The sequence below is a fragment of the Ranitomeya imitator genome, chromosome 6 (genome assembly GCF_032444005.1).
Source record: "Ranitomeya imitator isolate aRanImi1 chromosome 6, aRanImi1.pri, whole genome shotgun sequence".
Lineage (NCBI taxonomy): Eukaryota > Metazoa > Chordata > Amphibia > Anura > Dendrobatidae > Ranitomeya > Ranitomeya imitator.
In genome coordinates this window covers 375,131,060-375,145,474 of record NC_091287.1, presented here as the reverse complement: position 1 = coordinate 375,145,474, position 14,415 = coordinate 375,131,060, and positions in this window count along the sequence as shown.

Genomic DNA, 14,415 nt, shown 5'->3' with positions numbered 1-14,415 from the left:
AGAACTACAATACCCAGATAGATTAGCGAAATTAGGATTATTTAGTCTAGAAAAAAGACGACTGAGGGGCGATCTAATAACCATGTATAAGTATATAAGGGGACAATACAAATATCTTTCTGAGGATCTGTTTATACCAAGGAAGGTGACGGGCACAAGGGGGCATTCTTTGCGTCTGGAGGAGAGAAGGTTTTTCCATCAACATAGAAGAAGATTCTTTACTGTTAGGGCAGTGAGAATTTGGAATTGCTTGCCTGAGGAGGTGGTGATGGCGAACTCAGTCGAGGGGTTCAAGAGAGGCCTGGATGTCTTCCTGGAGCAGAACAATATTGTATCATACAATTATTAGGTTCTGTAGAAGGACGTAGATCTGGGGATTTATTATGATGGAATATAGGCTGAACTGGATGGACAAATGTCTTTTTTTCGGCCTTACTAACTATGTTACTATGTTACTCTTAAAAAACTTTTTTTTGCCTGTATTGACTCAGGCGCCAGGGTTTGCTTTCCTCGTTTATGGCCAGCCCTCTAAATGCTAGTCTGCGCCAGGTTACTGTGGTAACATGGTAAACACCTATGACATTATCAACCTTTTAGGTTGTCTCAAGCAGCCAGATGCTGTCTGAGTATTGAGAAAAGATTGCTCTTAGTTACTATGCTGTTGTCAGGAGTTGCTTCAAATTTTGCTTAGCTGAGCTTAAGCCAGCTGAATTCCACGCAACTACCAGTCTGTATTTCCAAACTCAGTCCACCTTACCTAGGTGTATTCCACACCTATCATTCCTATTCTGCAATTAATTTTCCAGATTACCAACTTTTTGTTACTTTTCTTAGTGCTATTCTACTGTGTGTATCCATGCCTCTGAAAGATAGAATCCGATTGCCATTTCATCTGTGTGGTTATTCATTTGCTTGCTTATGCAGCGCCCCAGAGACCTGGTCGTTCCAGTATGGCACTCTGCCGCTAAGGAGAGTGGCGGTACGTCTGATGGCACTAAAGAGTTCCCCTTACCAGGTATCACCAGAACACATTACACTTCACACTCCGGCCACTAGGGGGAGAAAAAGGCTTTATGTATTGGGCCACCCCTGACACTGGTAAAACTAGGGGCTGGGGAGGAAGTTAGTTAGAAGCTGACTGGGTTGGAACCAGGCAACATCCCGTGGCAGGGGGTGTTGCAGGGAGAAGGCACAGGGGGGTCCCTGTCAGGCGTGGGAACCTGGCAGGTGCCTAGCAAACAGAACATAACGGAACCGCGCCTGCACACCCTGCGGCGGTATCCAGGAGAGAGACACGAAGGGAAGGATATTGTGGAACAGTGTAAACGAGATCAGCACAAAGGAGAGCCAGTAAGAGTCGTGCCGAGAGAGAAAGGCAACATCTTACTGAGGCGCGTAGTCGGTGGCCGGATCACCGTAGGAGTAACTGACTTCAGACCTTACTTCAAATTCCGCTGGACAGTTAATCATAGGTTGGCTGTCTACCTTCTACACCTACGAAGACATAGGGGGCAACATTGGGAGAGGGGCATCTCTAGGGTCCCGGAAGACCTCCAAGCCTTCCCGTCAAACGGGTGGCGTCCTAGCCATAACATACCTGGGGGACGTTAGAAACTAGTAACATCTGGAACCAAAGAACGAGAGAGAGCTGTAGAGAACGAACGAACGAGAACAGCAGTTGTGAGGACTATTCCGAATGCTCAGCAGGGTAGGACTACGACACACAGGCGCTATTGGTAGGCAACGATTTCCATCTGTGAAGGAAACTCTGGATGTGCCCATCGGACCGGCCGATCTCTGATAGCCCGGTTGAACGTGCTCTGGACTGAGGGTATTGAAGCCTTCAGTAAAGAGGTAAAGAGACTGCAACCTTGTGTCCTCGTTATTGCCTGCTCCTCACACCATCACCATCTACCTTACTGGGAAGCCCTGGGGACATACTTCACCTGTGGGAAGGTATACCATCCAGCTGCCATTCCATCACCCCAGCGGACCCCACCGCAGCGTCTGTCACCCTGACCGAACACCACAGGTGGCGTCACGAACCCCTGACAGACTGTACTATCACCTTTATTGGACACCCCTTAGCAGGGTCACGAACGGGTCCAGCCACCGTGACAACCGCATAACCGAGCAGAAAGGACCGGTACCGAGTGACTTGTGGCCCTGTGTCTGGGGGCGATCCACTTAAAGTTCCAGATTGTTTATATATCTACTTTAGCTATGTGTAATCTCACATCTGACTCACCTTCATTTAGTGCTTCCTACTCCTTTTGTTGGTCCGGCATCCTGCATATCCTGCAGTCCTGGTCCTCATGATCCGAGTGCCATCTAAGAGGATCCGCTTCACTGCTTCAACACCTTTGGTCTATTCTGCACACTGTATTGTGGCTTGGAGAATCCTCGTCACCAAATTATTCTTTAACATTATTCTTTAAACCATGGATTCCAAACTTCAAAGGCCTCAACACTATTGCCATTGGATACAGAGGATTTGTCTAAACTGGTTATATGTTGTGAATTCTGTGGCAGAGCTCCCTCCTGTGGTCACAAGTGGTACTTCGGCTGATTCTCTCTGTGAGCTTCTGTTGGTGGAGGGAAGTGGTACTGCGGCTTCTGAGTTTCCTCCCTCAGGTGATCTGGTGAGGTCGTTAGGTGCTTCTCTACTTAACTCCACCTAATGCTTTGATCCTGGCTTCCTGTCAATGTTCCAGTGTTGGTCTTGCTTTTCCCTGGATCATTCCTGTGGCCTGCTGCTCTGCATAGCTAAGTTCTTCTTTGCTATTTGTTTGCTATTTTTTCTGTCCAGCTTGTCTAATTTGTTGCTGGAAGCTCTGGGACGCAAAGGGTGTACCTCCGTGCCGTTAGTTCGGTACGGAGCGTCTTTTTACCCCCTTTGCGTGGTTTTCTTTAGGGTTTTGTGTAGACCGCAAAGTTACCTTTTCTATCCTCGATCTGTTAAGAAAGTCGGGCCTCACTTTGCTGAATCTATTTCATCTCTACGTTTGTCTTTTCATCTTAACTCAGTCATTATATGTGGGGGGCTGCCTTTTCCTTTGGGGTATTTCTCTGAGGCAAGGTAGGCTTATTTTCTATCTTCAGGCTAGTTAGTTTCTCAGGCTGTGCCGAGTTGCATAGGCAGAGTTAGGCGCAATCCACGGCTGCCTCTAGTGTTGTTTGGAGAGGATTAGGGATTGCGGTCTGCAGAGTTCCCACGTCTCAGAGCTCGTTCTATGATTTTGGGTTATTGTCAGATCACTGTATGTGCTCTGACCGCTATGTCCATTGTAGTACTGAATTGCCTTTCATAACAGTACAGGAAGCCAAAAGTACTAATGATTCTCAATAGAGGGAAAAAAGAAGTTCTGAGACCATTTTTTTTCCTTTGCACTGTGTTTTGCCTTTTTTTTCCCCTAGACATTTGGGTGGTTCAGTACACAGGTGTATCGATGGACATTAGAAGTCTGTCTTCATTTATGGATCAGCTCTCGGCAAGAGTACAAAAGATTCAAGACACTATTGATCAGAAAGCTATGTTGGAACCAAGAATTCCTATTCCTGATTTGTTTTTTGGAGATAGAACTAAGTTTCTGAGTTTCAAAAATAATTGTAAATTATTTCTGGCCTTGAAACCTCGCTCCTCTGGTGATCCAGTTCAACAGGTTTTGATTGTTATTTCTTTTTTGCGCGGCGACCCTCAGGACTGGGCATTTTCTCTTGCGCCGGGAGATCCTGCATTGAGTAATATCGATGCGTTTTTCCTGGCGCTCGGATTGCTGTACGATGAACCTAATTCAGTGGATCAGGCAGAGAAAAATTTGCTGGCTCTTTGTCAGGGTCAGGATGAGATAGAGGTATATTGTCAGAAATTTAGAAAGTGGTCCGTGCTCACTCAATGGAATGAATCTGCACTGGCAGCTATGTTCAGAAAGGGTCTCTCTGAAGCCCTTAAGGATGTCATGGTGGGATTTCCTATGCCTGCTGGTTTGAATGAGTCTATGTCTTTGGCCATTCAGATCGGTCGACGCTTGCGTGAGCGTAAATCTGTGCACCATTTGGCGGTATTACCTGAGCTTAAACCTGAGCCTATGCAGTGCGATAGGACTTTGACCAGAGTTAAACGGCAAGAACACAGACGTTTGAATGGGCTGTGTTTCTACTGTGGTGATTCCACTCATGCTATCTCTGATTGTCCTAAGCGCACTAAGCGGTTCGCTAGGTCTGCCACCATTGGTACGGTACAGTCAAAATTTCTTCTGTCCGTTACTTTGATCTGCTATTTGTCATCGTATTCTGTCATGGCATTTGTGGATTCAGGCGCTGCCCTGAATTTGATGGACTTGGAGTATGCTAAGCGTTGTGGGTTTCTCTTAGAGCCCTTGCAGTGTCCTATTCCATTGAGAGGAATTGATGCCACGCCTTTGGCCAAGAATAAGCCTCAATACTGGACCCAGCTGACCATGTGCATGGCTCCTGCACATCAGGAGGTTATTCGCTTTCTGGTGTTGCATAATCTGCATGATGTGGTCGTGTTGGGGTTGCCATGGCTGCAAGCCCATAATCCAGTATTAGATTGGAAATCCATGTCGGTGTCCAGCTGGGGTTGTCAGGGGGTACATGGTGATGTTCCATTTCTGTCAATTTCGTCATCCACCCCTTCTGAGGTTCCAGAGTTCTTGTCTGATTACCGGGATGTACTTGATGAGCCTAAGTCCGATGCCCTACCTCCGCATAGGGATTGTGATTGTGCTATCAATTTGATTCCTGGTAGTAAATTCCCAAAAGGTCGACTGTTTAATTTATCCGTGCCTGAGCACGCCGCTATGCGCAGTTATGTGAAGGAATCCCTGGAGAAGGGGCATATTCGCCCGTCATCGTCACCATTAGGAGCAGGGTTCTTTTTTGTAGCCAAGAAGGATGGTTCGCTGAGACCTTGTATAGATTACCGCCTTCTAAATAAGATCACGGTTAAATTTCAGTACCCCTTGCCATTGTTATCTGATTTGTTTGCTCGGATTAAGGGGGCTAGTTGGTTCACCAAGATAGATCTTCGTGGTGCGTATAATCTGGTGCGAATCAGGCGAGGAGATGAATGGAAAACTGCATTTAATACGCCCGAGGGTCATTTTGAGTATCTAGTGATGCCATTCGGACTTGCCAATGCTCCATCAGTGTTTCAGTCCTTTATGCATGACATCTTCCGAGAGTACCTGGATAAATTCCTGATTGTGTACTTGGATGACATTTTGATCTTCTCGGATGATTGGGAGTCTCATGTGAAGCAGGTCAGAACAGTTTTTCAGGTCCTGCGTGCTAATTCTTTGTTTGTGAAGGGATCAAAGTGTCTCTTTGGTGTGCAGAAGGTTTCATTTTTGGGGTTCATCTTTTCCCCTTCTACTATAGAGATGGATCCTGTTAAGGTCCAAGTCATCCATGATTGGACTCAGCCGACATCTCTAAAAAGTCTGCAAAAGTTCCTGGGCTTTGCTAATTTTTATCGTCGCTTCATCTGCAATTTTTCTAGTATTGCCAAACCATTGACCGATTTGACCAAGAAGGGTGCTGATTTGATCAATTGGTCTTCTGCTGCTGTGGAAGCTTTTCAAGACTTGAAGCGTCGTTTTTCTTCTGCCCCTGTGTTGTGTCAACCAGATGTTTCTCTTCCGTTCCAGGTCGAGGTTGATGCTTCTGAGATTGGAGCAGGGGCTGTTTTGTCGCAGAGAGGTTCTGATTGCTCAGTGATGAAACCATGCGCTTTTTTTTCCAGGAAGTTTTCGCCTGCTGAGCGAAATTATGATGTGGGCAACCGAGAGTTGCTGGCCATGAAGTGGGCATTCGAGGAGTGGCGTCATTGGCTTGAAGGAGCTAAGCATCGCGTGGTGGTATTGACTGATCATAAGAACTTGACTTATCTTGAGTCTGCTAAGCGGTTGAATCCTAGACAGGCTCGTTGGTCGCTGTTTTTTGCCCGTTTTGACTTTGTGATTTCGTACCTTCCGGGCTCTAAAAATGTGAAGGCGGATGCTCTGTCTAGGAGTTTTGTGCCCGACTCTCCGGGTTTGTCTGAGCCGGCGGGTATCCTCAAGGAAGGAGTAATTGTGTCTGCCATCTCCCCTGATTTGCGGCGGGTGCTGCAAAAATTTCAGGCTAATAAACCTGATCGTTGTCCAGCGGAGAGACTGTTTGTCCCTGATAGGTGGACCAATAAAGTTATCTCTGAGGTTCATTGTTCGGTGTTGGCTGGTCATCCTGGAATCTTTGGTACCAGAGAGTTGGTGGCTAGATCCTTTTGGTGGCCGTCTCTGTCGCGGGATGTGCGTGTTTTTGTGCAGTCCTGTGGGATTTGTGCTCGGGCTAAGCCCTGCTGTTCTCGTGCCAGTGGGTTGCTTTTGCCCTTGCCGGTCCCGAAGAGGCCTTGGACACATATCTCTATGGATTTTATTTCTGATCTTCCCGTTTCTCAAAAGATGTCAGTCATTTGGGTGGTCTGTGATCGCTTTTCTAAGATGGTCCATCTGGTACCCTTGTCTAAATTGCCTTCCTCCTCTGATTTGGTGCCATTGTTCTTCGAGCATGTGGTTAGTTTACATGGCATTCCAGAGAATATCGTTTCTGACAGAGGTTCCCAGTTTGTTTCAAGGTTTTGGCGAGCCTTTTGTGGTAGGATGGGCATTGACTTGTCTTTTTCCTCGGCTTTCCATCCTCAGACTAATGGCCAGACCGAACGAACCAATCAGACCTTTGAAACATATCTGAGATGCTTTGTTTCTGCCGATCAGGATGACTGGGTGTCCTTTTTGCCTTTGGCTGAGTTCGCCCTTAATAATCGGGCCAGCTCGGCTACCTTGGTTTCGCCATTTTTCTGCAATTCTGGGTTCCATCCTCGTTTCTCTTCAGGACAGGTTGAGTCTTCGGACTGTCCTGGTGTGGATACTGTGGTGGACAGGTTGCAGCAGATTTGGACTCATGTAGTGGACAATTTGACCTTGTCCCAGGAGAAGGCTCAACGTTTCGCTAATCGCAGACGCCGTGTGGGTCCCCGACTTCGTGTTGGGGATCTGGTTTGGTTATCTTCTCGTCATATTCCTATGAAGGTTTCCTCTCCTAAGTTTAAACCTCGTTTCATTGGTCCGTATAGGATTTCTGAGGTTCTTAATCCTGTGTCTTTTCGTCTGACCCTTCCAGATTCTTTTTCCATACATAACGTATTCCATAGGTCATTGTTGCGGAGATACGTGGCACCTATGGTTCCATCTGTTGATCCTCCTGCCCCGGTTTTGGTGGAGGGGGAATTGGAGTATATTGTGGAGAAGATTTTGGATTCTCGTGTTTCTAGACGGAAACTCCAGTATCTGGTTAAATGGAAGGGTTATGCTCAGGAAGATAATTCCTGGGTTTTTGCCTCTGATGTCCATGCTCCCGATCTTGTTCGTGCCTTTCATGTGGCTCATCCTGGTCGGCCTGGGGGCTCTGGTGAGGGTTCGGTGACCCCTCCTCAAGGGGGGGGTACTGTTGTGAATTCTGTGGCAGAGCTCCCTCCTGTGGTCACAAGTGGTACTTCGGCTGATTCTCTCTGTCAGCTTCTGTTGGTGGAGGGAAGTGGTACTGTGGCTTCTGAGTTTCCTCCCTCAGGTGATCTGGTGAGGTCGTTAGGTGCTTCTCTACTTAACTCCACCTAATGCTTTGATCCTGGCTTCCTGTCAATGTTCCAGTGTTGGTCTTGCTTTTCCCTGGATCATTCCTGTGGCCTGCTGCTCTGCATAGCTAAGTTCTTCTTTGCTATTTGTTTGCTATTTTTTCTGTCCAGCTTGTCTAATTTGTTGCTGGAAGCTCTGGGACGCAAAGGGTGTACCTCCGTGCCGTTAGTTCGGTACGGAGGGTCTTTTTGCCCCCTTTGCGTGGTTTTCTTTAGGGTTTTGTGTAGACCGCAAAGTTACCTTTTCTATCCTCGATCTGTTAAGAAAGTCGGCCTCACTTTGCTGAATCTATTTCATCTCTACGTTTATCTTTTCATCTTAACTCACAGTCACTGAGGCAAGGTAGGCTTATTTTCTATCTTCAGGTTAGTTAGTTTCTCAGGCTGTGCCGAGTTGCATAGGCAGAGTTAGGCGCAATCCACGGCTGCCTCTAGTGTTGTTTGGAGAGGATTAGGGATTGCGGTCTGCAGAGTTCCCACGTCTCAGAGCTCGTTCTATGATTTTGGGTTATTGTCAGATCACTGTATGTGCTCTGACCGCTATGTCCATTATAGTACTGAATTGCCTTTCATAACAGTTATATAACTAGCTGTGAGCCAATGAGAGTTTGTACATGACATCTCAACTAATATTGGTTCACTCCCTCAAATTTCTACACCTCAACACATGCCACAGGCATCTTTTTTCCAGGACACTCTTGTTGGGAAACATCTTTACATTTGCCTCTTTCTGAAAGTTTTGGTGGAGACCCTAAAGCCTGCCAGTACTTTGTAAGTCAATGCACTGTCCATTTTGAACTTTGCCTCCAACAATTTTTTTCCTACTCTTCTAAAGTGTTTTTCTTCATTGCTTGAAGATGCTTTGGCGGTTCACCTGAACAGTATAATTGAAGGTAAATGTAGTTGTACTCACTCCTGAATAATCTTTGTAATTGTTGTCAATAGATTTGTTTCTTTATAGCTAATGTTGTTAACTGGCCATAAGATGTCGCTGTTGTTTGAACATGGTTAAGATACTGTGATATGTCTGTAAGATGTGAAAGGGAGGATTTTTATGAAAGTGAAAGAGGATGCGCGACCATCTTGGGCAGACTCTGCAGGAATGAGGAGTGTATGAGGCTTTGCTGGAGAGGGATACGGTGACATCCCCTTGTGACAGCACCCGACTGAGTAAAGAGTAGCGGCAGATTGAAGCTGAACTGAACCAGTATCTGAAGCTGTCCGTATGTGAGGTCCATTTTTTCCTGAGTGCACCAATACCATACATGTAATCGGGAAATATTTTTCAGGCATAGTGCAAAGCAAGGCAAGGAGCGCCAGATTTTACTGTTATGGCTTGCAGGTGCCATGACCTACAGGAAGAGCCCATAAGGTGCCAGAACAGCCGAACCCCCTCTCAGAGCTCATAACAAGTGAGCAATTCTGCTGCTTACAGGCAATCTGATCATCGCCTGTATGTAGCAGAGCCGATCGGGTTATGGCAGCTTTTAGTCTCCCATGGAGACTATTGAAGCATGCCAAAAGTAAAAAAAAAGTTTTTAAAAATATTAAAACAATAAAACAAATAAAAGTTTATTTTCGCCCCATTCAAAATAGAACAATAAAAAAAATCAAACATACACATTTGGTATCGCCTCGTTCAGAATTGGCCAATCTATCAATATAAAAGAAGAATTAACCCGATCAATAAATGGCATAACGATAAAAAAAGTCAAAATGCCAGAATTACGTTTTTGTGGTCGCTGCAACATTGCATTAAAATGCAATAACAGGCGATCAAAAGATCGTATCTGCACCAAAATGGAATGATTAAAAATGTCAGCTTGGCGCACAAAAAATAAGCCTTCATCCAACCGGAGATCATGAAAAATGGAGAAGCTATGGGTATTGGAAAATGGCGCATTTTTTTTTAACTAGAGGTTTAAGAACCTAGATATGTTTGGTGTCTATGATCTCGTAATGACCTGTAGAATCATAATGGCAGGTCAGTTTTAGCATTTAGTGAACATAGTAAAAAAGCAAAATAAAAAACTATTGTGGAATTGCAGTTTTTTTGCAATTTCACCTGGAATGTTTTTCCCATTTTCCAGTACCAGATACGTTAAACCCAATGGCGTTGTTCAAAAGTACAACTCATCCCACAAAAAACAAGCCCTCACATGGCTATATTGACCTCAAAAATAAAAAAGTTATGGCTCTGGGAATTAGAGGAGAAAAAAATAAAAATGCAAAAACGAAAATACTCTGGGGTTTAAGTGATAAAAAATGTTAAATATCGTAAAAAAATTCTGTTTTGTGTTGCTAATTTTCTGAGACTTGTAACGTATTTATTTCTCCATCAATGAGGCTGAGTAAGAGTTTTTGCATGGTGAGCTGACATTTTCTTTAATACAAATTTTGTGTATATAAGATGCTTTCTTCACTTATTACATTTTATAGGGAGGTGAGGTGACAAAAAATATATACCGTATATACTCGAGTATAAGCCGAGATTTTCAGTCCAAAATTTTTGGCTGAAAGTGCCCCTCTCGGCTTATACTCGAGTCAAGGTGGGTGGCAGGGTCGGCGGGTGAGGGGGTGAGGGCGCTGAGGCATACTTACCTAGTCCCAGCGATCCTCGCGCTGTCCCTGCCGTCCCACGGTCTTCTGTGCTGCAGCTTCTTCCCCTCTTCAGCAGTCACGTGGGACCGCTCATTACAGAAATGAATAAGCGGCTCCACCTCCCATAGGGGCGGAGCCGCCTATTCATTCCTCTAATCAGCGGTGCCGGTGACCGCTGATAGAGAAAGAAGCTGCGGCACCGAAGACCAGGCAGAGGGACAGCGCGAGGATCGCCAGGACTAGGTAAGTATAGCATATTCACCTGTCCTCGTTCCAGCCGCCGAGCGTCGCTCCATCTTCCCGGCCGGCGCCTCCATCTTCCCGGCGTCTGCGCTCTGACTGTTCAGGCAGAGGGCGCGATGACGCATATAGTGTGCGCGGCGCCCTCTGCCTGATCAGTCAGAGCAGAGACGCCGGGAAGATGGAGGCGCCGGAACGAGACGCCGGGAGCTGCAATCAAGGGAGGTGAGTATGTGTTTTTTTTTTTTTATTGCAGCAGCAGCGGCGGCGGCAGAGATTTATGTGGAGCATCTATGGGGCACAGTGAACGGTGCAGAGCACCGTATATGGCACATCTATGGGGCACAGTGAACGGTGCAGGGCACCGTATATGGCACATCTATGGGGCACAGTGAACGGTGCAGAGCACCGTATATGGCACATCTATGGGGCACAGTGAACGGTGCAGAGCACCGTATATGGCACATCTATGGGGCACAGTGAACGGTGCAGAGCACCGTATATGGCACATCTATGGGGCACAGTGAACGGTGCAGAGCACCGTATATGGCACAGCTATGGGGAAATATGAACGGTGCAGAGCACTGTATGGCACAGCTATGGGGAAATAATGATCTATTTTTATTTTTGAAATTCACCGGTAAATGCTGCATTTCCACCCTAGGCTTATACTCGAGTCAATAAGTTTTCCCAGTTTTTTGTGGCAAAATTAGGGGGGTCGGCTTATACTCGGGTTGGCTTATACTCGAGTATATACGGTATATATTTTCTATTTAAAGGGACACTGTCACCTGAATTTGGAGGGAACAATCTTCAGCCACAGAGGCGGGGTTTTCGGGTGTTTGATTCACCCTTTCCTTACCCGCTGGCTGCATGCTGGCTGCAATATTGGATTGAAGTTCATTCTTTGTCCTCCATAGTACATGCCTGCACAAGGCAATCTTGTCTTGCGCAGACGTGTACTATGGAGGACAGAGAATGAACTTCAATCCAATATTGCAGCCAGCATGCAGCCAGCGGGTAAGGAAAGGGTGAATCAAAAACCCCGCCTCTATGGCTGAAAATTGTTCCCTCCAAATTCAGGTGACAGTGTCCCTTTAAGGCACTTAGGCTACTTTGACACTAGCCGAGGTTACCGACGCTAGCGTTGTTTGCGCCGCACAACGGGTGCAGCGGATGCAGATTTTCATCGCATCCGCTGCCCCACTGTGAGGTGCAGGGAGGTGGGGGAGGAGTTCTGGCCGCGCATGCGCGGTCGGAAAAAGCAGTCCGTCGGCAGCAAAAAACATTACATGTAGCGTTTTTTGCTCCCGGCGGTCCGCCACAACACGGCGCAACCGTCGCACGACGGTTGCGACGTGTGGCAATGTGTCGCAATGCGTCGCTAATGTTAATCTATGGGGCAAAAACGCATCCTGCAAACAACTTTGCAGGATGCGTTTTTTCCCATAAACGACGCATTGCGACGTATTGCAAAAAACGCTAGTGTGAAAGTAGCCTTACTGATTTGGCCAATTAATTCCATATTTTACTAGATTAGAATTTATAAATGTGTTGATATATTTATTTTTTTCCTTTCTTTATTTTTAACAGGGGAAATGATGGGTGATTTGAACTTTTATATATTTTTTTTAACCCCTTTACCCCCAAGCGTGGTTTGCACGTTAATGACCAGGCCAATTTTTACAATTCCGACCACTGTCCCTTTATGAGGTTATAACTCTGGAACGCTTCAACGGATCCTGATGATTCTGACATTGTTTTCTCGTGACATATTGTAATTCATGATAGTGGTAAAATTTCTTTAATATTACCTGCGTTTATTTGTGGAAAAATTGGAAATTTGGCGAAAATTTTGCAATTTTCCAACTTTGAATTTTTGATGCCCTTAAATCACAGATATATATCACACAAAATACTTAATAAGTAACATTTCCCACATGTCTACTTTACATCAGCACAATTTTGGAACCAAAATTTTTTTGTTGTTGGGGAGTTATAAGGGTTAAAAGTTGACCATCAATTTCTCATTTTTACAACACCATTTTTTTAGGTACCACATCACATTTGAAGTCACTTTGAGGGGGTCTATATAGATAGAAAATACCTAAGTCTGACACCATTCTAAAAACTGCACCCCTCAAGGTGCTCAAAACCACATTCAAGAAGTTTATTAACCCCTCAGGTGTTTCACAGGAATTTTTGGAATGTCTAACAAAAAATGAACATTTAACTTTTCTTCACAAAAAATTTACTTCAGCTCCAATTTCTTTTATTTTCATACTCCCTGTCCTGGGACAGTACCTTCACGGTAGGCAACTCAAGCCGTTTCCTTGGGGTCTCTATCCACAGTGACTCCGGTCTCTGAATGTTGCTGTACCTCAGGTGTAATGTGGGTAAGTCATTTTCAGTTTTCTGCCCTCCGGTTCTGCCATGGGACATGTAGTTCCACACAGCCTCGGGCTCCCGGTGCCCAGTTTCTTCTCTTCAGCCTGGAAGGAGCCCAGTCACGGCTCCCTTCCAGCTCTTTAGTTCTCCTGCGCTCCTTCCTCACACAATCTAATCTAACTCCTCCTCCAGACCAGAATGTATATCTCGGGAAGTCCCCCTTAAACTGGGTTTAGAGCTCCCCCTTCTGGCCTGGAGTCAGAATATGTTGCATGTACAGCTTACCTGCCAAAGGGACTCTCCTCGTTTCCAGGCATGGCATCACCCTCCCCGAGAGGAAGGCAATACTACTGTGGTAGCTGAACTCCTTGGTGCCACATAATCATAGGTCCAGGACACACCCTTAACTTGCCTATCATAGCTACATTAGATTTATCTTATGTGGCAATAAGGGACTTAATGTATTAGAAGTGGTTGTTAGAGAACAAAATGACCATCAATGCCAGGCAAAATAAAGTTCTCTTTCATCCCTTTAAATGGGAAAAATTGTCATCTTTTTAAAATGTTTGTGATAAATGTGTGATAGCAGTTAGTAAACTATTACCCTGCTTCCACCATTTGACTCATTATATTTTCAAAAGTAAAATAAGTAACTATTTGACACTACTTATATCCAGCAAAAATAATAGGATCTGAGTGACTGAAATCTATGTTCAGCAGGTAATGATCCAAGCCTGTGTCAGGACATTGTGGATGTTTCCTGCGCACGGATTGGCTAGCCGCAATGTGCACACACAAAGTTAGAAGAAAAAAAATATTTACAAGCATGCCGCTCCTCTGAACTCTCCCCACCCTCTACCCTCATCAAACATGTGCCCCACGTTCATCATACATGTGCCTCACGTTCATCATACACCACCATAATCATAGCCAAAGTGCTAAAAATACTTTAGTGGCAACGCAAATATTTTCCCACACTTTTTACCGGATGTTTCCCATTTTTTCAGATTACATAAAATTTTGCTCTTGTTTTTCCATCACGAATCTGAATGTGCCATAATTGTACCGATTTTATGTTTGATGATCATTTTTCGAACAAATTCCCTCATCACTAATGTTCAGTCCTAGCGTTTAGAGAACATCTTTGATATGGATCTTTTTTTTTCACCAGGAAAAATTCTTCTGCATCAACTTAGTGTCTGCAAGCAGCAGGCTCAAAGTCATCATATTGATGCATAGGACATTCACATAGCATAGGATGGACCAGAACTGCCAAGCTAAATTTAAGCTTAGATCTTGTTCAGATGAGCGTATTTTTGGTCCGTATGCCTTCTGTGCGCCAAACAGACTGAACATGGATCGATGAGGGTTAGATGGGTTGAGATGAATGTTTATTCATGACTATGATTTGTTTTTCATAATATAGTCCCTATTACACTCAAAGGGTGCATGAAAAGAACAATGTGATATGCACACAATCCATATGATAT